This window comes from Pteropus vampyrus, unplaced genomic scaffold (genome assembly GCF_000151845.1).
Source record: "Pteropus vampyrus isolate Shadow unplaced genomic scaffold, Pvam_2.0 Scaffold9, whole genome shotgun sequence".
Classification (NCBI taxonomy): Eukaryota; Metazoa; Chordata; class Mammalia; order Chiroptera; family Pteropodidae; genus Pteropus; species Pteropus vampyrus.
The window spans coordinates 16,380,209-16,395,568 of record NW_011888790.1 but is presented as its reverse complement, the minus strand read 5'-3'; the positions used below and the strand labels follow the sequence as shown (position 1 = coordinate 16,395,568).

General features: G+C 30.5%; 1 pseudogene; it reads left to right on the top strand.

Moving 5' to 3' along the window:
- Positions 1-1,313: 1,313 nt before the first annotated feature.
- On the top strand, positions 1,314-1,432 carry LOC111730098 (annotated as a pseudogene).
- Positions 1,433-15,360: the final 13,928 nt, after the last annotated feature.

The window sequence follows — 15,360 nt, the reverse complement described above, 5'->3', positions numbered from 1 at the left end:
CCCCAAAATGTTAACTCTTTCAAAGTTGAGATGTCATTAATTTTGAAACAAAGAAGGAACTCTTTAACAATTAGAAATATTTTTTTTTCTTTTTAAATTTTGATTCACAATTCTTTTGATTCCAATGTTGAGGAAGTATTGTCATAAAAACAGTCTATTCAAATTTTTTTCTAAATCCTGGAAAGATTACATCCTAAACAGAAATTAATGTGTAACTGAGGTTAAAATTAACTGCTTCCCCACAAACCTTGTCTCCCATGTTATGGTATCTTTCAGTTGTGCTTCTCAAAGTTAGGCTTCCTCTCATTTCCCTATTGCCATATTTTATTTATTGTGTTATGTGGTAATGGACTGAAAGTGAAATATAAATGAAATAAAACTTCAGATTCTTTTTGCTCTTTAATAATCCTCCAATCCATATTTTATTTAAATTATTTCATGTTGAGGAAATAATTTATGAAGAATGATGAATAATTTATGATGAAATAATAATGAACATCTCTATTATAAAGGATTTGTCTATCAATTCAAATGATATATTTCTTCAGCTATTTTTTTACACAAGAAGAACTGTATGGAATATGCTGATTGAAAATTTCAGTGAGAAAACTACGGTTTTTATACACAGTGTGACAAATTACAGAATCTTTCCAACTGTAACAGTTAGCTTATAAGTTAAAGATGAAAAAAAATTATAATGGTTTTGCTGCTGTTCACAAGAAAAAAAACAAAAAAAAAATGTATTCAGTTGTTGAACATTCATAGAAAGTTACTCCGTAAAGCTAACCAAAGATTTTCCTACCTATATTTTTATATTTATGTTATAAGCATAGTAGTAGTAACTCTTTTCATAATAGTTATTTTAATTTTATTTTTAGTCTAAAATAAAACCGATATGGAGAAATTATTAAATATTTTTCTCTATCAGTTTCCTAATTTTTTTAAAAAAGCTCTTTAAAATATTGTTTCTTGTCTAATAAATATTAGTTATACCTTATAATTGATGATATTTTGGGAAAAACTAAAAAGCAAAAGTAAATAATAAAAATAATAGTAGTAATAGTAATAGTAGTAATTCCACAGCACAGAGAAAATAATCAGTTTGTGTTACAAACTTTGTTCTCTTGCAATAATTTTGTATATAGTTAACATTATTCTGTATATGTCATTTTTATCCTGCTTTATTAATGGAAGATCCTTCCTATTTATTCTATTTTTTTTCTCTTATTCTGCATTAGAGAGGAGGTTATCATGTTGCTTATATATATATATTTTACTTGTGAAATCACGAACTATAATAAATTATCAGTCTAGTCTACGGCCATGCCACCCTGAACAAGCCCAATTCCATTTGATCTCAGAACCTAGGCAGAGTCGGGCCTGGTTAGTACTTGAATGGGAGACCACCTAGGAAGACCAGGTGCTGCAGGCGTAAAAAATAAAAAATAAAGGATTGTAAACTGACAAGGTTTTTGCAATCTGTGAGGTCAACTAAGGAAGGGTTGCCTCGCCTAAAAACATTATAATAAAATGAAATGAAATGAAATACAGAAAAAATATTAAAAAATAAATTATAGGTCTCGTGATAACACCAGGGGTTATGAAATCAAATTCCTGCAATTTGAATTTGAACTAAATAATTTATTAGCCGTGTTACCTGGGCAATTACTATAACACCATTTAAGGTTTTCCATCTATTAAATTACACAAAATGGCATTACTTACTGCATATCAGTTTTTGAAGATTAAAGTAAATAATCTGTTCTAAGTCCTTAGTACATAGCAAATGTTTAATAATTTTTAACTATGTCTCTTTTACTTTCTCTTTTTTTCTCTTTTGTCAACTACTACTACTGCTACTAGTATGACTATTCTGAGGTCTAATAGTACCAATAGTACCAATATTAATAGTACCAATATTAATACTATCTTCTAATACTATCTCTATTACTATGTTTTAATGAGCCAAAAGAATTAGATTTTACTTGGCATAATGGCCTCTAGCTTCATTCATGTTGTCACAAATGTGATTTCCTGCCTTTGTTTATGGCAGAATAATATTCCATTTTGTGTATATACCACATTTTATTTATTTTATTTTATTTATCTATTTGTGCTTCAGTGGACATTTAGTTTGCTTCCATGTCTTAGTTATCATGAATATTTGCTGAAATGAACATGGAAGTGTAGATTTTTCAATATTCTGATTTTAATTACTTTGGCTGTATACCCATAAATGGGATTGCTGGATCATATGGTAGTTCTATTTTTAATTTTCTGAGGACCTTCCATACTTTTTTCCATAGTGGCTACACAAATTTCATTCCTACCAGCAATAAACAAGAGTTTATTGCTCCACATACTCACCAATACTTACCTTTTTTTTTTTTTTTTTTTTTTTTTTTTGATAATAGCTATTTTATATGGTGGGAAGTACTAGTCAAAGGGCAGAAAGTTTCAGTTATGTAACATGAATAACTCCTAGAGATTAACTGTACTCTGCAGTGCCTATAGTTAACAATACTGTATTGTATACTTAAATTGTGCTAAGAGAATAGATCTTATGTCAATTGTTCTTATAATAATTATTATGATTATATATAAGGTCCAAATATAATAATAATGATAATAAAGAGAGCAAGGAAAAACTTTTGTAGGTAATAGATATGTTTCTGGCATAGATTGTGGTGATAGTTTCACCGATGTGGATATGTACTTATCTTCAAATTCATTTAATTGTACACATAAAATCTGTATACATTTTTATATGTTAATCATATTTCCATAAACAGTTGTAAAAAATAAATTATTTAAAATCTCCATTAAAGAAAACAAAAGAGTCAGATTTTTGGAATCAGATAAATTTAAGATAAAATCTTTACTAGGTTTTTACTAACTGTATGGGTTAGGAAAATTATTTAATCTATCTGAATACAAAACTTCTCATTTCTAAACATGGGGATAATTGATTCAGCTACAAAGTTGTCATTTTTGATACATGTTATTTTGGCCTTGCAAAACTCCAAAACTCCTGGCACATATTAGGCATCAGGAAAATATTAGTCCCTGTTTCTTCTCCCATTCTCTCCTTGTATAATTCAATTACTGAAGTATGACTTTGTTGCAAATTTATGTAGTGATCATAAATATTTGTCATAATTTATTTTACAATCTAGCAAGAAAAAAGAAATTGCTGAAAGTCCAAATATTTAGAAGAGTAAAACAAAGAAAAGAAGGGAACACTGAAAATATTGAAGATGTGTGAAATTATTTTCAACATTTCTATTTCTAGAATTCTTTTAAATAGCTGGAATGGGGCAATTTAAAAGCATAGAAAAATATTCATGTTTAACTTAGTTTATTGCAGTTTTTGTCTATATTTCTTTTAAGAAAATGCATTATCAATTGATGAGATAGTAATCTCTGATTATTTTAAGTTGCATAAGTTTGAACTTCGTGTAGAGTTGCAACTGATATATTTCAAAATAAGTTCTTAAAGAGATGTTAGATGTTAACTTAAAAAATGAATTCCTTTCCAGGGAATTAAAGATGTCACTATCAAGAGTTATAATAAATTTTAATATTGTAGTACTAAACTAGACCAGTTATTTGGACTCGTTAACACTAAAAAACAAACAAACAAACAACAAAAAAACTCTTTATTTGTAGAGTACACTTTTTAAAATGAAAATATTTATAATTACTCTGAAGGTGCTGGAAATATATGTATGTGTAGAAACCTGGAGGCAAAGGAGACAAGAAAAACTTTAAACATCTGTTCAAATAAAAGCCATTGGCAATGTTTGAAAAGCAGCTCTCACATAGAATCTGTATATAGAATTCTCCTTTACAAAGGTTTTCATATCTGATAGCCAGAAGATCAATGTAGTGACATTAAATATGTGTGAGTTAAGAAAAAAAGATCCAGTGATCACACTCATTAGTTCGTGATGAAATGAATCTTTTAAAAAATAATTTTCATGAAGTATTATCAACTACTATTTTGTTCAATGTCATTATATATTTTCCTATGCACTTAAATAAATGTCAGTCCATTAACTTTCAAACATTTGGTAGTTATATATATTTTATAATATAAGCTCATTTTTTTTTATAATTCAGTATATGCTATTGCAGAATTATAGTAACTCTGACTAGTCCCTGTATCTTTGTATTTTATACATCAATGACAGAAATGTAAAATATATTTTAAAATTTTAGGTTGGTAAACCTAATACCTTAACAGAGAAGGGAAAACAGCTACTAGAAAATTATTTAGAATTAAAAAGACAAACATAAAGAAGGGAGATAATGTAATTAAGGCATAAGCTGACAGGTAAAATTAACACAGCTTTTTCTCTATTGTTTGATAGTTTACATAGTTTTCAAAATAGTTGCTTATTTAAAATAACATAAAGAGTGACTGAAATTCCAGTTATATATAATAGAAGTAGTTATATAATGAAAAGATGAGCAAAGTGTTTAGGAGTTAGAAAAGATTTATTTTCCATTTAGAAAGAAAATATACTTTCCCAAGATAATTAAGTGAATCCGTCATTTTGAAGAAAGAGAAAATAACATTGGAGTTCAAATCGAACAGAGTTTGATAATCTACTTAATAAAATTGGAACCCTTAAGAATTATATATAAAATCCCTATGTTTATGAGATAGTCATTCCCAGTTTCTAATATTCAGACTCTTGGTGCTTTTAATGTACACGGTTTCTCAACTTAGATACTATGATATTTTGCACTGGATAATTATTTCTTATAAAGTGGTTCTTCTGTGCACTGTAGGATGTTTAACAACATCTCTGGCCTCTATTCACTATCCACCCGAATCATGACAGTCAAAACTGCACTTTAATGATATTTTCCAGAAGGACAACATTGCCCCACCTGAGAACTCGTTAATCTATAGTGGGAACATAAAGCATTGTCTATCTATTATTTTAGGATATTTAAGTTTTTTTCCAGTTTTTGGTTGTTATAAGTAAGATCAAAACCCTTGTCCGGCCTCAGCTTCTTCTCACCCACAATGCTGTTGAGTGGACATTGGAATGCACTATAGAGAGTCTCATATTATACTAAACTTGATTGCCAGAAGTGACAGCCAAGGCCCCCAGGAAAATGATTTACATGCCACTTTTCTAAGTCTTGAACTAGTACATCTAAGTGTTAAGGCTCCAAAGGAGTCTCAAAAATATATATTTTAATTTTTCTAATTTCTCTTAATGGGAGAGAGAAGTATGTTAGAATCAATTCAAATATCCCCATACTGAGGGAGATTTATAATTTAGCTAGTTAAACTCTCACTTGTACACATTTTAATTAATGCTAGAGTTTCGGGGTTTGTGGAGTGTTCTAAGAAGGCAGGCCAGTCAGGTTGCCAACAGAAAGTAAAGGCTGGGAGCATTTATGTTAAAATGCCAAAAGACGTCTCAGAAGAAAACGGCGTGAATATCTACAGCACCTGTGGGGGAATCACTTTTATGCCAAATATTCTGTTTATAATTTATACTATTATTCTTAAAGTTCCTCCTACTTATAAGTTTAGGTCTTACGAAATCTGTTTTTGCTCTTGCCTTGTACAGATTCCAGTAGGGATGCTGAAATAAGCAAATGCTTGGAGTAAAGAATATGTGTATGGGCTGGTGATATATATCAGCATATAGAAGAAATGTAAGTGTCGGAGCCAGCCGACAAAGTAATTGAGGGTACCTGAAAGGGGGAGCATGGACTGAGGAAAAGAAAGAAGACAGACAGAATTGCAGGAGGGATCACAGAATCAAGCTGTGTCCCCGAGTTTATTTAGAACACACTATTTATAACATTACAATAAGAAAGACAGTAGTCAAGAATCAAGGTTAGCCAGATTACTATATCTAGTAGAACAATGAGATTTTCACAACTCAGAACTCTCTGCTAAACTGTTGCAAGGAATGTGCAGTGATTGCTATGTGAACAGTTACCTCCCGGTTTTTCCCAGCGCTTTACGATCTCAACTTCTTACATTGTTGCCAAGTACACAAATATCCTTGTTCCTTGTTATATGATTTCACATGTCCATAAGTGACTCCCCACATGTAAGCCATGACTGAGTCTGTGTGATGTCACCAAGGAAGTGAGTGTAGATAGAAAAGAGGTCCAAAGGGTGATTTCTAAGGCAAACCCAACATTTAGAGGCCCTGGGGAATGCGATGTTAGAGGCACTGCTGCAAGATGAAAAAGAGCCAGTAAAGGATACTGAAAAAGTCAGCGAAATAGGAGAATTAAGAAATGTAGTGGTTTAGACACCAAATTAAAATAAGTATTTCTAAGAGGAAGTGATCAGCCATGCCACATGATGGCTAATGTCATTAAAATCAAAGATCAAGATAATAATATCGACAAAAACAAAAGCTAACACACATCACATTTACCTTATTCAAGCAGTGTTCTAGCACTTTAGATCTATTAAAACTCAATCTCAAAATTCCACAAGGCAAGTATTATTATATTTCCAATTTTGCAAATGAGAACTCTGAGGCCAACAAAATTTAAGTGCCATGTCCAACATTACATAATTAGTAAGTAGAGGAGTTAGGATTTGCACCCAGGCTCTAGAGTTTATACCCTTTTATAAAACTGTATCTTTATCAGAGTTTGAAAATAAGTAAAAGTATTTGTGTGAGTTTTCGACGATGGCTGTTTCAGAATTGAACGTGTTCATTATTGATGGAATCTGCTTATTTTGTATAATTATGAGTAATTTATGAGTAATTTATTTTCCTCTTACAAATGAATAATTTATATGAACTCATAACAGGACCCTATCATATGAGTTTTTCAATCCAAGACTTTCTTCCTGAGAATTATTTTTTTCCTCACTACATCTTCTCTTCAATTATATTCATATATCTGCATTTTTCATCTAGTTGTCAAACACTGAACCATACCACTAAACATTTTACATACTACTAAAACGTAAAGAAGAGTAGAAATTGAGCTGTTGGTGAAAGATTGAGTGTACCTGTTTCTAATTAAGACATGGCTGTGGCTGCTAAACCCTTCCTTTATATATCTGGATGGAAGCTCTTGAGACCATGTCATCTATTTATCCTCTGACTTACTCCAGAATGAGTCCAGCAGGGACAGTCTTCATCCCTGTTGCAAGAGATTCTCTGGAGGGAGTCAGATCCTCCAGCAGAGCCCCCAAACATAATTGAGATTTCCCGGCAAATTTCACGTGTGAAGAATCAACCCCTGAGAAACCTTCCAGGAGAGAATTTCCATTGATTTCAGCTGTGTCTAATTCACCATAAAACTTTAGAGAAGGCAGTACATTGGTTAGTGTTTTGAGACAGATTCTCCTACTATAGGGGACACACACACACACACAAAGGAGATGAACAGATGCAGTACATTTTCTTTGAAGAGGAAAGAAAAACTCTGCCCTTTATATCACTTCAGATATCCATGGCTAAACAGGAATGGACATGTCAAAGGGGTGGGTGTAATTCGTGTTTGTTGTGAATTTTATTTCAGTGTAATAAAGCTGATCGTCTTTAGCTTATAAAAACAGTCACAGAAAGAATGAGCAGCAGATATCCTAAAATTATTCAGTAGAAACTGTGTGATGTGGTAAGACTGTCACTTATACCTATGGTGCAATCTGTATTTATGAACAGAGTTTGCTACTTGTCACAAATCCAGAAAACAAATGCATTTGTTGTACTGTGATACCCTTAGGAAGAATTGCATTTGATCATCTACCTTGGTCTTCTCTGAATGATTTTAACTGAAACAAAAGAACTACAGTATATTTGAACTAAAGCTCTCACTGGATTAATAAAAGAGTGTCAAAAACCTATTTATTTGAAAATTGGAAAGATCTCCAGTGGGGTTGGGTGGTATGTGGAAATCCTGCCTCCAACAAAATGAGGGAGAAATTTCACACTCACCAGGAACAAGAAAAGCAAGAATAACTGCAGTAAAATGAAATACAGAGTGTATGAAAGAACATTCTATAATGCCATAAGGAGATTAATAAAATAATAATGCCATAAGGAGATTAATCTAATTTTATAAAAAATAGAGTAGAGCGTCGGGCTGCTGTAATTTTGGTGTTTACATTCTGAGAAAGGCTTCTACTGTCATCAATTTTGCTGAATACAGTGGTGCCTATAATTGTATCAAATTCATGAGGAATCCTTTTCTGAGGTTGAAAATACTCTGTTTCTTTAAATTATTTGATAAATATTTAGACACTTCCACAATTTAGAGAACTACTTATTTCCCAAAAAAAAGAGTATGGCAAATTTTATTTAGAAATAACCTATATTCTTAGCCTTCTAATTATATTCATGACTATGACTACCCTGGTTTTTTAACTAATGGTGTGGAATATTGGAGTAATAAAACATTCGAAGTTACAAATATTCTAAAGGAGGAACAACTGGCGAGGGTGGGTAGGATAATAGTTTTGTTTTGTTTTCTTTGTTGGATTTATACTATATATAAAATATAATTTTTATATGTATATATTTTATATCTTTTATATGTATAGATGTGTATATATATGTGTATATATATATATATATATATATATATATAGTAATTTAAGTATTATGGATGGAGGAGAAAAGATTTGAAAATGGGACTTCATGGATTGATAAAATCTTATCAGCTAAAAGCTGTTACCTGCTTTATGTCTTTATTTCCTGGCTGTGGAGTCAAGCCTGCCTGCTTTTGCATTTGGACTCTCTTCCTCGCTAGTTGAGTAACTTTGGGCTTGTTAAGCTACTTGGTTCCCAGTAGCCTTATGTGTATAATTAGGATACTAATATAATTTACTTAATATAGGAGTTATTAGTCAAAACACAGTAATACATATGAAGAGCAAAGGAAAATATCTGCTTCATAATAAGTACTCAATATATTGTAGTTATATACTTTTCTTTCTCCTCTTATTAATAATATGTTAATATATAGAAAACAATAATTTCCCTATGTACATAAATTGTAGGAGTTTATTAAGACTCTGTTAATCTTTTTTTTTCATTTTTCTATAAGTGTACTAGTTTTTAACTGAGTCGAATAACCCTGGTAATTAAATATCTGTACCGAGTCTCATATGTAGAACTAATATTGGCTATCAAAAACAAGCATTCCCCAAATTATCCAAGCTTTTAGAAATGCCTTGGCCAACAGATAGTTATCATATACAGTTTTGAACTGGCTTTGATGTTGCATTGTGTGTTCACCACTCAAAGTTAAATTTACTTTTGTCACCAAATATCATGTTTAAAAACACTTTATTTGATACACTTTATTGATCCATTAATATCAAACTTAATGAACTAAATGGAAGTCAATTGATTTCCCTATAACTCCTGCCTGAATGAAGCTTATAGAACATATCAGTTTTCTCGGTAAGGCTCTTCACGGCCTGCTTTGTGCTTAGAAACAGGAGACCCACTTAAACACGATACTTTGTTTAATTTTAAACAGCAAAACTATCGACTAAAAACACACACACAGGAAATGTGGCACTAAACAGACCATAAAAAGAACACTAATTTACAGTATAAGCTGAAACAAAAAGATAGTCATCCTGTTCAACCTCAGGCAGGAGCATGTATGTCAAGTAACTCAAATTTTTTGCTTTTCCACTCATGTTTATAAAAGATCATGGAAATTACAGGAGTATCGATTTGTAAATTTTAGTGAGTATGTAAAATTTCAAATACAGAATCCACAAATAAAGATTGACTGACTGTATTTACAGTGAAATTCTGTCTCCAATGGATAGTCTAATGGAAATAGATACTACTTTTCAAGTTCTCATATAGTAACTATAAACTTCATATTCTACAAAGAATGTGAACAGCCAAGTGCAAAAAAAATTATCTCCTTTTTTGTCTTCACGTGAGAGTTGGGAAAATTTTGTGTAATAATGAACATAGACCAATTCTGATGCATCTAGAAAGAAATATAGTCTAGAAAACCTGTTATTTACCATAAAAATGATTTTCCATATAACGCAATACCCTACATTTCTGAAAAACAGCAAAGACAAAAATAATAGTAACAAAAGAGTAGCTTTTCTTTTTGAATTTTCTTGATTCAGAATGCAAATTACTACCCTAAAAGTTTATATACATTCTAGAAGGAAATACAATTAGATTTTTTCTTGTGGCTTGACAAGTCTCATTGCTTAGTCTCTGGTTTAACTCCAGGGAACAATGGTGTGTATGTGACACCACATTTTATAGCTCTTTCAGTAATGGAGGAAAAATAGCACAGATGTTGCCAAATTCAAAAATAAAGACAGAAGCTTCTCTGCAAGATGAGGGAATATGTGCCCCAAGAGGAAACATCGACTCACCAAACACCTTTTGTTTGCTGATTAATTCAACTTTTTAAAAATATGGCTTAAAATGGGCATTTCAATCATAATCCAATCAATCCATGGATTTTATCTGGCTTTATTCTGTCTTCTAAATGCTATCTGAAATGAGAAATTGATCGAGCACATAGATTTTGACATTTCCTAAATTCAGTGAAAGATAATGGATAGTGACTAGAAATTTCTAAAGAGCACTTTTAATTTTATAAAAATCATGATCCCTAAAATATTATTAATTCAAACTTGAATAATCAAACAGTAAAATATCTTTTGAAGCTGTGGTTCATTACTTCTTTTACAATATGAAACTAAACAAAAGTACTTCTTTATCAGTAATCATATTATTAAATTAATGACTTTTCTGTATCTACAAAAAATATATTTAAAGAAAAATATAATTTCAACTTAAACACGGAGGAAGAAAAGATGACTGTTGCTAAATGTACAAAGTTTAGGTGATATCCAGTAATGTACTGGCTAACTTTTAACAAACAATCCTCTAAACACACACAAAACACATACACACAAAACAAAACCTTAATTTGTAGCGCTTGCTAATTTTCACTGTGTAAATACGCCCACCAGGCTTATTTCAAACTACTAACACATCACTGAATATAGAACGTAAAGGTGGAAATTAACAGAAATATTCAGCTCTTCAAGCTGAAAAAAGCTTACTCCAGCAAGCAACTGGTTATATCTCTAAATAATTTTTTTCATGAATCTGAATTTTTCACCAACCAACTGATAAAATTATATTCTTAAAGAATTTGGTTTATCTTGCATCATATGCACTTTTAAGGCAAAAAAAAGTGCCAATTTTGTTAAAACTTGCTGTCGATTTTCCTGATTTTTCTCTAAAGTTTTATACATTATTAAAATATTGTTAGTAGCATTTCTTTTAAAAGATAGAAGTTACATTTATAAATACTTACTTTATATATGAATAATTGCTACTTATAAGATTATAGTTCTTCATCAAATATTTAGATTGCAGTGGTTGGGTTTAAAATCAATCTCGTCTTTCTTCTGGCATCCTTCTTTTTCTTCTACTTTTTCATCATTTCTTTGTGGAAACTATCAGTGATGAATTAATGGATATTTCCAAGAGTGAACCCAAACTATTCTAACCATTGACTGTAAATCACGAGGGAGATAAATATGTACTTAAGTATGTGTAGGTGTTTGTAAACATTTCTTCCCCAAATCCAACCTCTCTAAGGTTGGAAAAATAAAGAAAAAGAGCACAACAGCTTAGTCCCATCAATCACGTGAGGTGGTTAGCACTCCTAAAAATGTTGTAAAATATTATATCTTTTCTCCTTCCCTTCCTTTTCCTTCTATACTTAAATATTTATTGTATAGCTTCTATGAGACAAGCACTGAATATAGGAGACAACGATTAATTTGAAAGATGTAAAGGATAATGAAAGTTATAAAGCCAATTCTGAGGATCTGCCAAATGTCATCAGATTAAAGGCTTCTTATTACACAGCAAAAGGATAACTTGAGCTTTTAGTCATGTGAGACTGTATGACTATCTGTATATTTGAATTTAGATAGAATAATGTACAAAAAGATTTCAAATTTACTTCAGGAAAAAATAATATGAGTTTATGTTAAAGAAGGATAATACTTTTCTGAAAACTTTTTCCCAAACATATTTGATGAAAGTGGAGAATTTTTTTCCAGGATATTTATAACATGTAGTCTGAAATCCTATTGAATAAATCTCTTAAAGTGCTTGCTTTTCTTACTTTTATTTCTAAAATGTTAATGTGTTCCTTAAAAAGACGAGAAAAAAATAATTGTTTTTATAAAAAGACGTATTTAGTAATTATTATGAAGTGCTCAAATTTTGATGAGAAAATATATAGAGATATATAAAATGTTTGAAATTAAATAAAAAGTGATGAAAAAAGTCTCGGGTATTATTTACCAGCCTTTATTTATTTATATTTTTACTATAAAGCACCAACACCATTTCCCTCCCATCCCCCGCCACACACACTCACTGGATTTTTTCAAAACTTAATACATTAAAAAGATGTTTTGTTAATTTTTAAAAAACGTGGTTTGTCAAAGGACTGGAGATAACATTTAGCAAGTTTTTAATGATAAATATCTGTTACATTACGTGCATTAATAGTGTCTTATATGGTACTTGTACTGAGACCAACGACTATTTGAAAAGTCTATTCTCACCTTCTTAAAGAGTATCCTTCTTAAAGAGCGATGCATGGGTGTATGTGCTTGTGAGTGTGGGTAATATTGTGGTTGACTATGTAGATGAATGTGTTGGTCATCAAAAAGAAAAAGAGAGGATGGAGAAAGAAAGAGAATTATCTTTCATAAGTACTGTTATGACATTACTAACAAACTTAGTCATCAAGAAAACATAATTAACTGGGTGGATAAGAAATGATTTATGACAAGGTATAATAAAAATAATCAATAACATATTAAAAGGATTGAGGTTTTTCAGTTAAATTCACATTCTCGCTTTTGTTTTTCACTTCATTTTACATTTTCTTTTTACTGTGTAGTTATGATTCCAAAGGAGATTTTTTTTTCTTCTTTTGTTTGATATTTGTAATAAAGTTTGAATTTTCAGTGTGTTTTCACATGTTTGAAAAAGTAGTAGATGAGAAAATGGGAATCACAATTTTGGAGGACTAATATAAATTTCTGTTCAAATGGGTATATGTAAACTTTTTATTTTAGACTATAATTGTAGAATTTCTCATAAGCTTGTTTTTGTTTTATTTATTTTAATTTAATGTAAAACTATGAATCATTATTATTCTAATGCTTTAGCTAATTTCTAAGCATGTTAGAAACACATCTGTTGACCAAATCAAGATAAACCTGTTTTGAATGAGCAAAGCCAAAATTATGTCGAATGAATTTTTCTGATTTAAAAATATATTTTATTGAAGTATGCTAGTTTGAGGTATATAATGTAGTGATTTAATACCGAAATATCTTACTAAATGTCACCACATTGAGTCTAGTAACTATTCTTCACCATACAAAGTTATTACTATGTTATTGAGTATATTTATTTCGGTTACAAAAAAAATATTTATTTTGGTTACAAAATAAATAAGTATAGCATAGGTGATATTTCCTTGACTTATTTATTTTGTAACTAAAAATTTGCACCTCTTAATCCTCTTTATCTATTATGCCCATCCCTCACCTCTTCTCTTCTAGCAATCATCAGTTTATTCTATGTATCTATGTACCCAGAAGTGGAATTGCTGGATCACATAATAGTTTTACTTTTAATTTTTTGAGGCACCTCCATATTTTTTTTTTTCCCCGTAGTGGCTGCATCAATTTAGAGCCCCACCAACAGTACACAGAGGTTTCCTTTTCTCTGCATCCTTGCCAATACTTATTCATTGTCTTTCTGATAACAAACATTCTGACAAGTTTGAGGTGATACCTTATTGTGGTATTGGGTTGCATTTCCCTGATGATTAGTGATGTTAAGTCTCTTTTCATATGTCTGTTGGCCATCCATATGTCTTCTTTGGAAAAAATGTGTATTTAGATCCTCTGCCCATTTTCTAATCAGATTTTTTTTTTTAATATGGAATCTTTTGAGTTATTTATATCTTATGGATAGTAACCCCTTCCCAGATATGTCATTTACAAATATCTTCTCCCATTTAGCAGGTTCCTTTTTAATTTTGTTGATAATTTCCATTGCTGTGCAAAAGCTTTTTAGTTTGATGTAGTCTCATTTGTTTATTTTTAAATAACAATATATATATTGCTAAGACCAATGTCAAAGACTTTATTAATTTTGTCTTCTGCTAGATGTTATGGTTTCAGGTCTTACATTATCTGTTTAATCCATTTTTAGTTTATTTTTGTATATAGTGTAAGAAAGTGATCCAGTTTCATTCTTTTGCATGTAGCTGTCTAATTTTCCCAACACCACTGATTGAATAGACTGTCTTTTCCTCATTGAATATTTTTCCCCTTGTCACAGATTGACTACATAAGCATAGGTTTATTTATGGGCTTTCTATTCTGTCCCTTTGATCTGTGTGTCTATTTTTATGCCACTACCATACTGTTTTGATTGCTGTAGCTTTGCAGTAAGTTTAAAATCAGGGAATGTGATACCCCAGGTTTGTTCTTCTTTCTCAAGATTGTTTTGGCTATTTGGCATCTTTTGTGGTTCCATACAAATTTTAGAATTATTTGTCATATTTCTGAGAAAAATCCTACTGGTATTTTGATGGGAATTACATTGAATCTATAAATTCCTTTGGCATTTACAATATGAAAATTTTAACAATATTAGTTCTTCTAATCCATGAGTATTTATTTGTGTCCTTATTAATTTCTTTCATCACTGTCTAATAGTTTTCAGAGTACAGGTCTTTTACCTCCTTTGTTCAATTTAGTCCTAGGTATTTTTTTTTTTTGATGCAATTGTAAATAGGATTGTGTTCTTAATTGCTCTTTCTGATAGTTTGTTATTAGTGTATAAAAACAATAGATTTTTGTATATTAATTTTGTCTCTTAAAACTTTACTGAATTCATTTATTAATTTTATTAATTTTTAATGTGATCATTAGGGTTTTCTATATATAATAAATATTATGTCATCTGCAAATAGTGACAGTTTTACATCTTCTTTTTTAATTTAGATATTTATCTTTTATTTGTTTTTCTTGTCTGATTATCGTGTTTAAGACTTCCAATGCTGTGTTGAAAAAAGTGGTCAGGTAGGCGTCCTTGTCTCTTTCTTGATCTTAGAAGGTCTTCAGCTTTTCATCACTGAGTATAATGTTAGCTATGTGTTTATTAGATATGGCCTTTATTATGCCGAGGTATGTTCTTTCTATACCCATTATGTCATAATTTTTTGGCAAATGTCATATTAAAGATTGTAAAATGTTTTTTCTGCGTCAATTGAGATGACAATATGATTTTCATCCTTTGTTTT